At 37.6% G+C, this 11,167-nt stretch overlaps 1 long non-coding RNA gene across 1 annotated transcript; it reads left to right on the plus strand.

The window, feature by feature from the left end:
* The first annotated feature begins 9,957 nt into the window (after nucleotides 1-9,957).
* Nucleotides 9,958-10,745, plus strand: LOC140807554 (uncharacterized). Its single transcript, XR_012112716.1, has 3 exons — nucleotides 9,958-10,252; nucleotides 10,331-10,389; nucleotides 10,476-10,745. It is a non-coding gene; the product is annotated as an uncharacterized lncRNA (long non-coding RNA).
* The last annotated feature ends 422 nt before the right edge of the window (nucleotides 10,746-11,167 follow it).

Below are 11,167 nucleotides of genomic sequence, written 5' to 3' on the forward strand. Positions count from 1 at the left end.
CACGTCTTTTTTGGAGTGGCTGGGTCTCGTAATGACATCAATGTCCTTAACGAGTCGCCTCTTTTTAATGACGTCTTGAAAGGAAATGCACCAGATGTTAATTTTCTTGTGAATGATACACAATATACTAAAGGATACTACTTAACAGATGGTATATACCCGGAATAGGCCACTTTCGTGAAGAGTTTTTCATGTCCACAAGATTCCAAAAGAATGAAATTCAAAGAAAGACAAGAGGCTGCAAGAAAAGATGTTGAACGGGCATTTGGGGTTCTCCAAGCTCGTTGGGCAATTATAAGAGGCCCAGGGAGACATTGGTTTATGGATAAATGCAAAGAAATCATCTATACATGCATTATCTTACACAACATGATTGTTGAGAACGAGGGTCATGTAATATCAATGTGGGATTTCCAAGAACAGGAAAATTTCATAGCCAATCAGGGTTTAACCACAGAATTTGGCGAATACCTTCGAAGAAATACAGAGTTACGTGACAGTCATTTGCATCATCGGCTTCGTCACGATTTGGTTGAACACATTTGGGAGACATGTCGTCATGATGAGTGAACGACTAGTGTATTTGACTATATGTGTGGTTTGTAATTTCTGTTTTTATGTCTTATTTTTCAGTATCTTCGTGAATTACTAATTTTCAATTATTATTATTATAAATGTTGTTTTATGGTTTGTAATTTTTTATTATTAATGTTATAAATATTGTTTTGTGGTAAATTAATTTTGTATAGTTCGTTATAATTTTTTAATTTATTGATTTTTATTTTTTTACAAATTAATTTTATATAGTTCGTTTTAAATTTTCTAATTTTATATTTCAGTAAAAATATAATACTAAATAATAGATGAATGTAATTAAAGTGGTGAAATGATTTTATTTAAATGAAAATAAAATATTAATTAAAGTGACAGTGTGACTCATAAATATTTGGTTGGTGAGATATTTGATTGTGAAATGTGAGATATTTGAGTAGTGAAATATTTGATTGATGATGTGGACTATGAGACCCACAAATATTTGGAGGAAATATACTTACTATTGTGGATGGCCTAATGCGTCGGGGGTGATGCCATTATTATTTTTTTTACTTTTAATCATTTTTCTCGCCATATAATATATAACTTGGGTCTTGCCGTTGCACCAGGGGCTGTTGCACCAGGCGCTAAGCATAGGTGTTTTGTATCCATCGAGAAAAAACGGGTCGTAATTGTATAGCGGTATCTGAAAACATATCTTGAGGACGCCCTACGGCGCTCATGGTATCATTATGAATATACGAACCAAAACTGTGAAAGCCCAGAAATATGCATGCCCAGTTGATATGTGATATGATTGCATCACGATGTCTAAGGACACGATCTAATAGATGGTTGTTTTGGAATTCCATCTCTACTATAGAACTGGACGTGAGAGTTTCTTCTCATTCAGCTCCTCGCGAATAAAAGGATTCAAAATGGAATTTCACTTAAATTTGAATCTATATTAAATAGATATTCACATTTTCATTACGCATATTGATACTTACAAAGTCGTCTTTTTAAATATCCAAGAGATTAGAGACTTGGAGAAAACTTTGTAATTTTCCCTTGTCGCTTTAATTGACATAGACCCCAGTCTCATAATAAAATGAGGATGGAATGCTACATTGGGAATGGTCGGGATAGCTAATTCCCGTTCTCAACCCATGACCAATTCTATAATATTCAATACAATATTTACGGAAATTATAGATTCTATTCTGTTCTATATATAGACACTATACACTATACTGATATATATATATATATATATATATATATATATATATATATATATATATATATATATATATATATATAGAGGGTTGTTACTCTGCACCCTTGGGTGCAGGGTAGCTGTCGCCCACATGTGCATTTTTTTTTAAAAACACAACGTTTAACGACGGTTTTTACGAATCAGTCGCCAATAGCGACGGATTCTAACAAACCGTCGCTAAACGTCTAATTTTTAAATAAAAAAGCCGGACAGAGGGGGACAGATGGGCGTTCACAAAATCGATTCTCCCGTCCAACCTACCGTCCCACAACACAGAAAAGTTTGAGAGAAACTCGATTTCACCCAAATTCTAGAGATCTCGTGCGCCTCAAACCCGAAGGTAACTTGATTTCACCCAAACTGTGCTTTTGAGGCGCAGGGAACAATTTTTATTTGAGCCGCACTTACATTGACACATACATCGAACCAAATTTTTATTTCTAACAACTTCGATTTACATTCACGCACATATTTTTATACCCGAGGTTTTCTAACACATTCACACACAAATTCTACCGGGAGTAAGAAATTTTCCGACAACATCGAGTTACCTTCGGATTTGAGGCGCACGGAAAAACCTTGCACGAGATCTCCAGATTTGCCTTCAGTTGAACCTCACTTTTCTGTGTTGTGTTTCTCGCAAACTTTTCTGTGTTGTGGGGCGGTAGGTTGGACGAGAGAATCGATTTTGTGAATGTCCCTCTTTTCCCCTCTGTCCGTTCTTTTTTTTTTTTTTAAAAAACAACGTTTAACGTTGTTTTTTTAAAAAAAGAAAATGCACATGTGGGCGCCAGCTCAGCTGTCGCCCGTAGGGTAACAACCCTCATATATATATATATATAATTTTAATAATTAGGATAAATAAATATTTAAAAAGAAAAACACATGAACATTAACGGTCACCAAATGTATGTTTTCTATTTTGTCCATCATTAAATAAAGTAAATGTTTTATCAACTCCAAAATAAAATATAATAAACTCAAGGCATAAAAATAATATTTAGAAAAATCCTACTAAGATATATATACTTACATTTTATACGTAAATTTATATTAAATTTTGATATGCATGTGGGCAATGCATGCATAGATACAAGTCATTATCTATATTTTTAAATTTTTACGACACTCATAAAAAAAATATTATAATTTTTTTTAAAAAAAATCTTTTTCAATATAATTGTAAACGATTTTACACAAATATTATTTAACATAAAAATTTAATTTATATACATGCATTACGTGTAAAAAGGGAAATTTTTTTACAGTCATTTCAATATTTGAATGGTGATTAACATATTTAACCTAATTTGCCACCTTTAAGCAGGATTTATTTTTCTAATAAGAAAAAAAATCGTAAAATATCTGGAAAATTAGATTTAACTTATGAGTAGTTTTCTTGTGAGACGGTCTCACGAATCTTTATCTGTGCGACGTGTTAACCCTACCGATATTCACAATAAAAAATAATACTCTTACAATAAAAAGTAATATTTTTTCATGGATGACTCAAATAAGAGATCCGTCTCACAAAATACGACATGTGAGGCTGTTTAAGGCCATTAGAATGATGTTAATGGCCAGTTGAAATACCCCCCAGACTTGAAGAAAATTACATAAAAACAAAGCACAAATATATAAAATTTCGAGCCCCTTAGCAGCAGAATTTTCGAGCCTTGTTCTGCCCAACTTCAAGCAGAAACTGCCCAAAGTTGATCAAGAAGTTGTCCAAGATTCGGGCCAAGTAGCATTTTTTTCGAGCATGAGAAGCACCTTATTCGACCCATGTTTCGGCAGCAAGAAGCAGCCATGTGTTCGAGCATTCCAACAAGCATTCTTCCACCTTTATTTGTTGCTTCAAGAATTTGGTAAGTGGTATGTTCGTTTCAAAAGAATATTATGCTTCGTTTGTTATTCGATTATTCGTTCCATTTCATCTCTATATGTTATGTTCAATAAAACTCCTGCTACCAACATTCAAGCATCTTCCAAGGTCACATGAGACAACTTTTGGTTTTGAAATATGAATCTATTAAGAGTCGAATATGCATATTTGGTTTGATTCTATGACGCCGGCAATATTTTCCTCGTCATTGAAAATAAAAAGAAACTGATTGTCTTTGAGGAAGTTAACGTCCATACTCGACTAAACAAACCCTTAGGCATGAGTCTCCTACCTTAGCCACAATTTCTCACTACAAAAAAATTAGGTGTTAGTGACGGTTTTCTAACTTACGGTCCCAATAGAATACTTTTGTTCATTGTTTAACAAGTTTTTTGACACGACGTTAGGGAATGTTATTAGCTAATAATTAGTAGTTAGCTAGGAATTAGCGTTAAGCTGTTAATTAGTTGGTTAATTAGCAGTTACGCGGTTAACTTGTATAAAAGAACTTGGATACACTCTGTACAAGTGATCATTCTTGAATAATAGAAATAAAATTTCTCAATTCTCTTTCTCCGTAATATGGTATCAGAGCGGTGCTTCCGCGAAGATTTCCGATCGGTGTTCGTTGCTGGTCAAGATCTGTGACCTGAATTCACAGATCGCCTTTCCGATTTTGAGATTTTGGTCTTCAAATTGATTCCTTCGTTTTGTCGATTTCTTAGTCATTCATGGCGAACACGGTTTCTTCTGCGTGGCCATTACCAGGTCGATCGGCTATTGACGATCCTTTGAGTCCATATTTCCTCCATCACTCGGATAATCCAGGTCTTATACTTGTTTCGCAGCAGTTAACAGGTGATAATTTTGCTTCATGGAGTCGAGCAATGAAAATCGCACTCTCTGTCAAAAACAAGCTGGGGTTTATTGATGGATCAATTTCTAAGCCTTCGGAGATTGCATTGGTAAGTGCTTGGACTCGCAACAACAACATAGTCATATCTTGGTTGCTGAATTCGGTTTCCAAGGAAATCTCGGCTAGCGTATTGTATGCGGAATCAGCCAAAGAAATATGGAATGATCTCAAGGATCGCTTTCAGCAGAGTAATGGACCACGTCTCTTTCAAATTCGCAGAGATATATCAAGTCTTCGTCAAGATCAAGATCAGGTGAGTGTCTACTTCCCTAAACTTAAGGCTCTTTGGGAGGAATTGAACCAATTTCGCCCAGTGTGTGAATGTGGAACATGTACGTGTGATGGTGTCAGAATGAGGCATTTGTGCAAATGGATTACACTATGCTGTTTCTCATGGGTTTGAATGACTCATTTGCTCATGTTAGAAGCCAAATACTTTTACTTGATCCTCTGCCTCCAATAAATCGAGTGTTTGCTTTAGTTGTACAAGAAGAACGTCAAAGGAATATTGGACATTTGTCCAATAGCATTACTTCGAACAATAGCATGGCTTTTGTGATCAGAAATGACCAATCTCAAATGCAAGGTTCAAATCGAGCTCCTCAACGATTTCAGAGGGGGAGACCGTATTGCACTTCATGCAATGTCCCTGGCCACACGGTTGAGACATGCTACAAAATACATGGATATCCACCAGGCTACAAGCATCGACCCAAACAACAACATCGAGGTTCAGCAGCAGCAACTAACCAAGCTTCTGCGCAACACTTTCCATCTGAAAATCATGAGGCTACTTCTAACTCCACGCATCAAAATGTCTTCAAGAACTTTAACAAGACTCAAATGGAACATTTGATGACTATGTTCGTTCAACATTTTGCTGCCACTGACAAGGATGATGAGATTCCAGACAGTACAAACCTCATCACTGTTCCAGGTACTTGTTTCTCAATTTCAGTCCCAAATGGATTCAATTCATCTTCATGTTGGATTGTCGATTCTGGAGCTTCTAGGCATATATGTTCCAATGCCGATGCTTTCATTTCTCTTAAAGCGGTGAACAATTCAAGAGTCACTTTACCGGATCACAGCACAATTAATGTCAATTTTTGTGGTGACATTCGCTTAGGACCTTCTCTGGTTCTTCTAGATGTGCTTTACATACCGGAGTTCAAGTTTAATCTGCTGTCTGTAAGCTATATGATTGCCAACACAAACACTGTGATCAATTTCTATCGTGACTCCTTTATCATTCAGGGACAGTCACCAAAGAGGATGATTGACAAGGGTAAGTTGATCGCAGGACTCTACGTTCTGGACACTGCTTCTTCATTTTCAGAGATTCTGGTTAACCAAGTAGGCCATCAACTTTGGCATAGCAGGCTGGGACATCCATCCATGAAAGTCTTACAGAATTTACAACAAAATTTACATCTAGATGCTACTTTTACATCGGGTGGTTTGCCCTGTTCTATTTGTTCTTTAGCAAAATACAAGAGATTACCATTTGTTTCTTTGCATAATGTGACTTCTTGTGCTTTTGATCTGATTCATTGTGACATTTGGGAACCATATCATGTACCCACGTATAATAATCAACGATATTTTTTGACTTTAGTTGATGATTGCACAAGGTTTACATGGGTTTTTCTCCTCCAACATAAGTCTGAAGCCCAAAATATTGTTCCTAGATTCTGTGCTTTAATTGAAACTCAGTTTGCCAAGAAAATTAAGGCGTTCCGTACAGATAACGCCAAAGAACTACAGTTCACCGAGTTTTTTCAGCAGCAAGGGATATTTCATCAGTTTTCTTGTGTACAGACTCCTCAGCAGAACTTGGTGGTGGAGAGGAAACACCAGCATCTCCTCAATGTTGCTCGTGCCTTATTATTCCAGTCCCATGTTCCAATTAAATTCTGGAGCGATTGCATCTTAACGGCCACTTATTTGATCAATCGTGTTCCCTCCAGTAGGACACATTACAAGTCACCATATGAGCTCCTATATTGCAAACAAGTCGACTACTCCCATCTCAAAGTGTTTGGTTGTCTTGTTTTTGCTGCTACTTTATCAGCTCACCGTGCGAAGTTTCTTCCAAGAGCTCGCATCTGTGTATTCTTGGGATATCCTCCAGGTGTAAAGGGATACAAGTTGTTTGATCTTAATAACAAGGAGATATTCATTTCCCGTGATGTGACGTTCCATGAATCAATATTTCCTTTTCAATCAGCTCTCCAAGGTGATATCTCTGTTGATCCATTTCCACACACAATAATTCCTAAGCCTGCACCTATTGACATTATTGATTCAATAAGCAATGAAAATGACTGTTCGCCATCAATTGCGAATGGTCGTCTTGAGAGCAACGAGTTATCTCTCTCGGACACACAGGTTTCTTCGGGAAGCCATGTGCCCATGGTCTCCACTCGAGTCTCTTCCAGGATCTCTCGGCAACCTTCATATCTTCGTGAATATCATTGTCACATGTTACAGCACATTTGTTCACCACCTACTGCCAATTCATTTCCTATGCATCAATATGTCTCATATCAGTCTTTATCTCAACCATACAAAGAGTTCGTCCTCAATATTTCCACTCACCTTGAGCCTCAATTTTTCCATGAAGCTGTACAGCTTTCTCCTTGGAGGGCAGCCATGAAAGATGAACTTGATGCCATGGAAGCAAATCGTACTTGGTCAGTGGTTCCACTTCCTTCAGGAAAACGTCCTATTGGTTGTCGTTGGGTTTATAAAATTAAGCACAAGCCTGATGGCTCAGTGGATCGCCATAAAGCTCGATTAGTTGCTAAGGGATATACACAATGCGAGGGTGTAGATTTCTTTGATACTTTTTCTCCAGTCGCAAAGCTTGCAACAATCAAGGTCCTCCTGGCCCTGGCAGCTAGCAACAACTGGTATTTGACTCAATTGGATATTAATAATGCTTTTCTCAATGGTGATTTGTCTGAAGAAGTGTACATGGATCTTCCACTTGGGTACACTTTCAATCTTCCGCAGCCTAAGACATCCTCACGGCTTGTATGTAAACTACATAAATCCATATATGGGCTTCGGCAAGCATCACGGCAATGGTACACCAAATTTTCTGAGGCTTTACTTGATTCTGGTTTTGTACAATCACATTCAGATTATACACTCTTCACCAAAGGCTCCGGATCTTCTTTTTTATCACTGCTCGTCTATGTCGATGATATTATCATTGCGGGACCCTCTGCCATCTTAATTCAGGAACTAAAAGCTGTTCTCAAACAAAAGTTCAAACTCAAGGACTTGGGGGATCTTAAATACTTCATTGGTCTCGAGGTAGCAAGGTCTGCACAAGGAATTTATTTTTCCCAACGCAAATATACGCTTCATTTGCTTGAAGATACAGGTTTTTTGGCTTGCAAACCTGCTACTGAACCCATGGACTCACGGGTTAAGCTTGCTTCCACAGATGGTGAACCACTTCTTGACATTACCCAATATCGACGTCTTATTGGTCGTCTCTTGTATCTTACTCTCTCCAGACCAGATATTATATACCCAGTCCACAAGTTAAGTCAATTTGTCTCCAAACCATACACTTCTCATCTGAATGCCATACATCACATCCTCCGTTATCTCAAGGCGACTCCAGGACAAGGTATCTTCTTTTCTTCTTCATCTCCTAGTTGTTTGCGAGCTTTCTTTGATGCGGATTGGGCTGGTTGCCCCGACACCAGGAAGTCAGTATCTGGTTTTTGTGTCTTCCTTGGCGATGCTTTGATTTCGTGGAAAACAAAGAAGCAGATAACTGTATCTAGGTCCTCAACAGAAGCTGAATATCGAGCATTGGCCACTACAACCAGCGAGGTGTTGTGGCTTACTCAGTTGCTCAAGGATCTCCAAATTCAAATTTCTACTCCCGCAATTATCTATTGCGACAATCAGTCTGCCATTCATCTAGCTTCCAACCCCGTCTTTCATGAACGCACCAAACACATTGAAATCGATTGTCATTTTATTCGGGATAAGCTCAAGGATGGATCGATCAAGTTGCTGCCCATTCGGTCACATCTTCAACTTGCCGACATGTTCACCAAACCACTACCTGCATCGAAACTTTCACCTTTATTGTCCAAGATGGCTGTAAAGAACATTTACAGTCCACCTTGAGGGGGGGATATTAGCTAATAATTAGTAGTTAGCTAGGAATTAGCGTTAAGCTGTTAATTAGTTGGTTAATTAGCAGTTAGGCGGTTAACTTGTATAAAAGAACTTGGATACACTTTGTACAAGTGATCATTCTTGAATAATAGAAATAAAATTTCTCAATTCTCTTTCTCCGTAATAAATGTTATATTCATTATTGATACTGATTACTTCTTTATTTATTCATATTTTTTCGGAAGTAATGAACTTAGGACTATGTATTCGATGAATTTGTTGGTGCATACATAATAGAATGTTGAAAATATGAAAATTCAGCTACTTGTACCTACTTAGAGATTTGAGATTGGTTATCTTTATTTTAATAAACCAGCCTGATTGGCTTCAATTTAAACTTTTTCTTCAGTAAATTTGTTATTTTTGTTCCACGAGAAGGTATAGTCCGTCAAAGTAAGATGAACACATAATCAAGCATTTGACTTTACTGCGAATAAGCATTTGAAGCCTTATAAATCACACAATATATTTAAATATATAAACATATTAACTTGGACTAGGAGTTTTCTAGTGAGCAATGCCCCAACATAGATATTTATGTGACTAAGGATGTAAACGAATCAAGTCGATCGTGAGCTATTCGGATATCAGTTTGATAAAACTTGTTTGATATTATTCTTTAAGCTTATCGAGCCGAGTTCGAGCTCGACGATTTTATTGAGCCAACCTCGAACCTAAATATATACTGTGTTTTGGCTTATAATGCTCAAATAACTCGAACCAGACTCATTAAACATGATAAATGTGTTATTAACGAACCGAGCTCGAACTATTCACAAGTTTAAAACGAGCCGAGCTTGAGACTCATGATAATTTCTCGAATCGAGCTTGAGTTGAACTCGAGCTTATATATACGTTAAACTAGTTGAGTTTGAGCCTGATACTGCTTCGCTCGACTCGTTTTCATCATTATCTACTAGTAGAGGAGTATAACAGATGATTTCGTTCTAAATTTAAACTAATTAATCACTTAAAAGAAAAACAAACTTGGGTAATAAACCCAAATTGATTTTGTTGCACTCCTAATATGTTACATTATGTTTCTTAGAAACCAAGCAATTTCACAAGATCAAGATGTATGCACATCTCTTTATTTTATGGGGTAGAAAATAAATTAAAAACACAAATTAAGTGAGAGTCCAAATTTCCCCAAAGGTTGAAAAGTCAATTCATCAACCTCAACGAAACGACGCCGTTCCGATCCCAAACTTATCCGCAGCAAAATCCCCTGTAACCCACAAATTTCATTCTTGAAAATGGCTTCTCTTCTCCTCGGAGCTACTCCCATGGCTGCCCAATCCTTCAAGCTCTCCCCCAATCTCTCGTCATCCAAATCCGAAACCCTAATCCACACCCCTTTGTTCCCAGTTCCCGCAACGGCATGCCCCATCTCCGCATCCGCATCCGCATCCGCATCCGCACCCTTTCAGTGAGTTCAACCATTTTCCACGCACATTCCCGCTTGTGTTTCTGTGTGTAATTTGTGCTTGAGTTTTTGATTTTACAGTCTACTGCGGTAGAGGGGACAAGAAGACTGCCAGAGGGAAGAGGTTCAAGCACTCCTTTGTGAGTTTCTCCACCCCCCCGCTGACTGATATTCTTTGTTTTATTTGATTTGATATTTTTTGAGTGTTGTGGTATTCTGCGAGAAGGCGAGGCCGAAGGATAAGAGTAAAGGTAGAGGGCCGCCGAGGGTGGCGGCGCCGCCGTTGCCGCCGAGGAAGGATAAGTACGATGACGGTGAGGTGATCAAGATTCAAATCGATGAGTCTCTGTTTGCTAATTGACAGGAAACTACTGAAGTCTTTCTTTGTTTAATTTTGTGATATTTTTCTTGTGAAAGAAAGTTATTCATGATTTTTGAATTAAAATTCAGCATTTAATTGTTGGAATGCGTTAGAAATCAAATTTCTTTCGGGTTTTTATAGCCAAATTCATTTAGAAAGGAAAGTAAGCTCCCTACCCAAAATGTTCCAAATGCAAACACAAATAAAAGAAGCGTAGGCTGATCGAGGAGAAGGGTATGATAGATTAGCTTTTCCTCGACCATGAACGCAAGCTTTACAGTCGATCTCCGACGACCGACCGATGAGATCACTAGTTGTTTGAAATTGAGCCCAAGATTGATCAAGTTTGAGTTGAATCAAGTTCAAACTTGAAAATTTACTCCACCAAGCTTGAGCTTGATTATTGAATTTGTTTCCGGAGTTGAGCTCAAGTATAAGTGTTACTTGGACTAGACTCGACTCGATAGGAAGGCCATTGAATCATACTCCTCAAACGATCGTCTCCATAATCGCACAAGATTGGAGTTTCGCATCCTATGGACAAACCCATTCTTTAA

The sequence above is a fragment of the Primulina eburnea genome, chromosome 12 (genome assembly GCF_022965805.1).
Source record: "Primulina eburnea isolate SZY01 chromosome 12, ASM2296580v1, whole genome shotgun sequence".
NCBI lineage: Eukaryota > Viridiplantae > Streptophyta > Magnoliopsida > Lamiales > Gesneriaceae > Primulina > Primulina eburnea.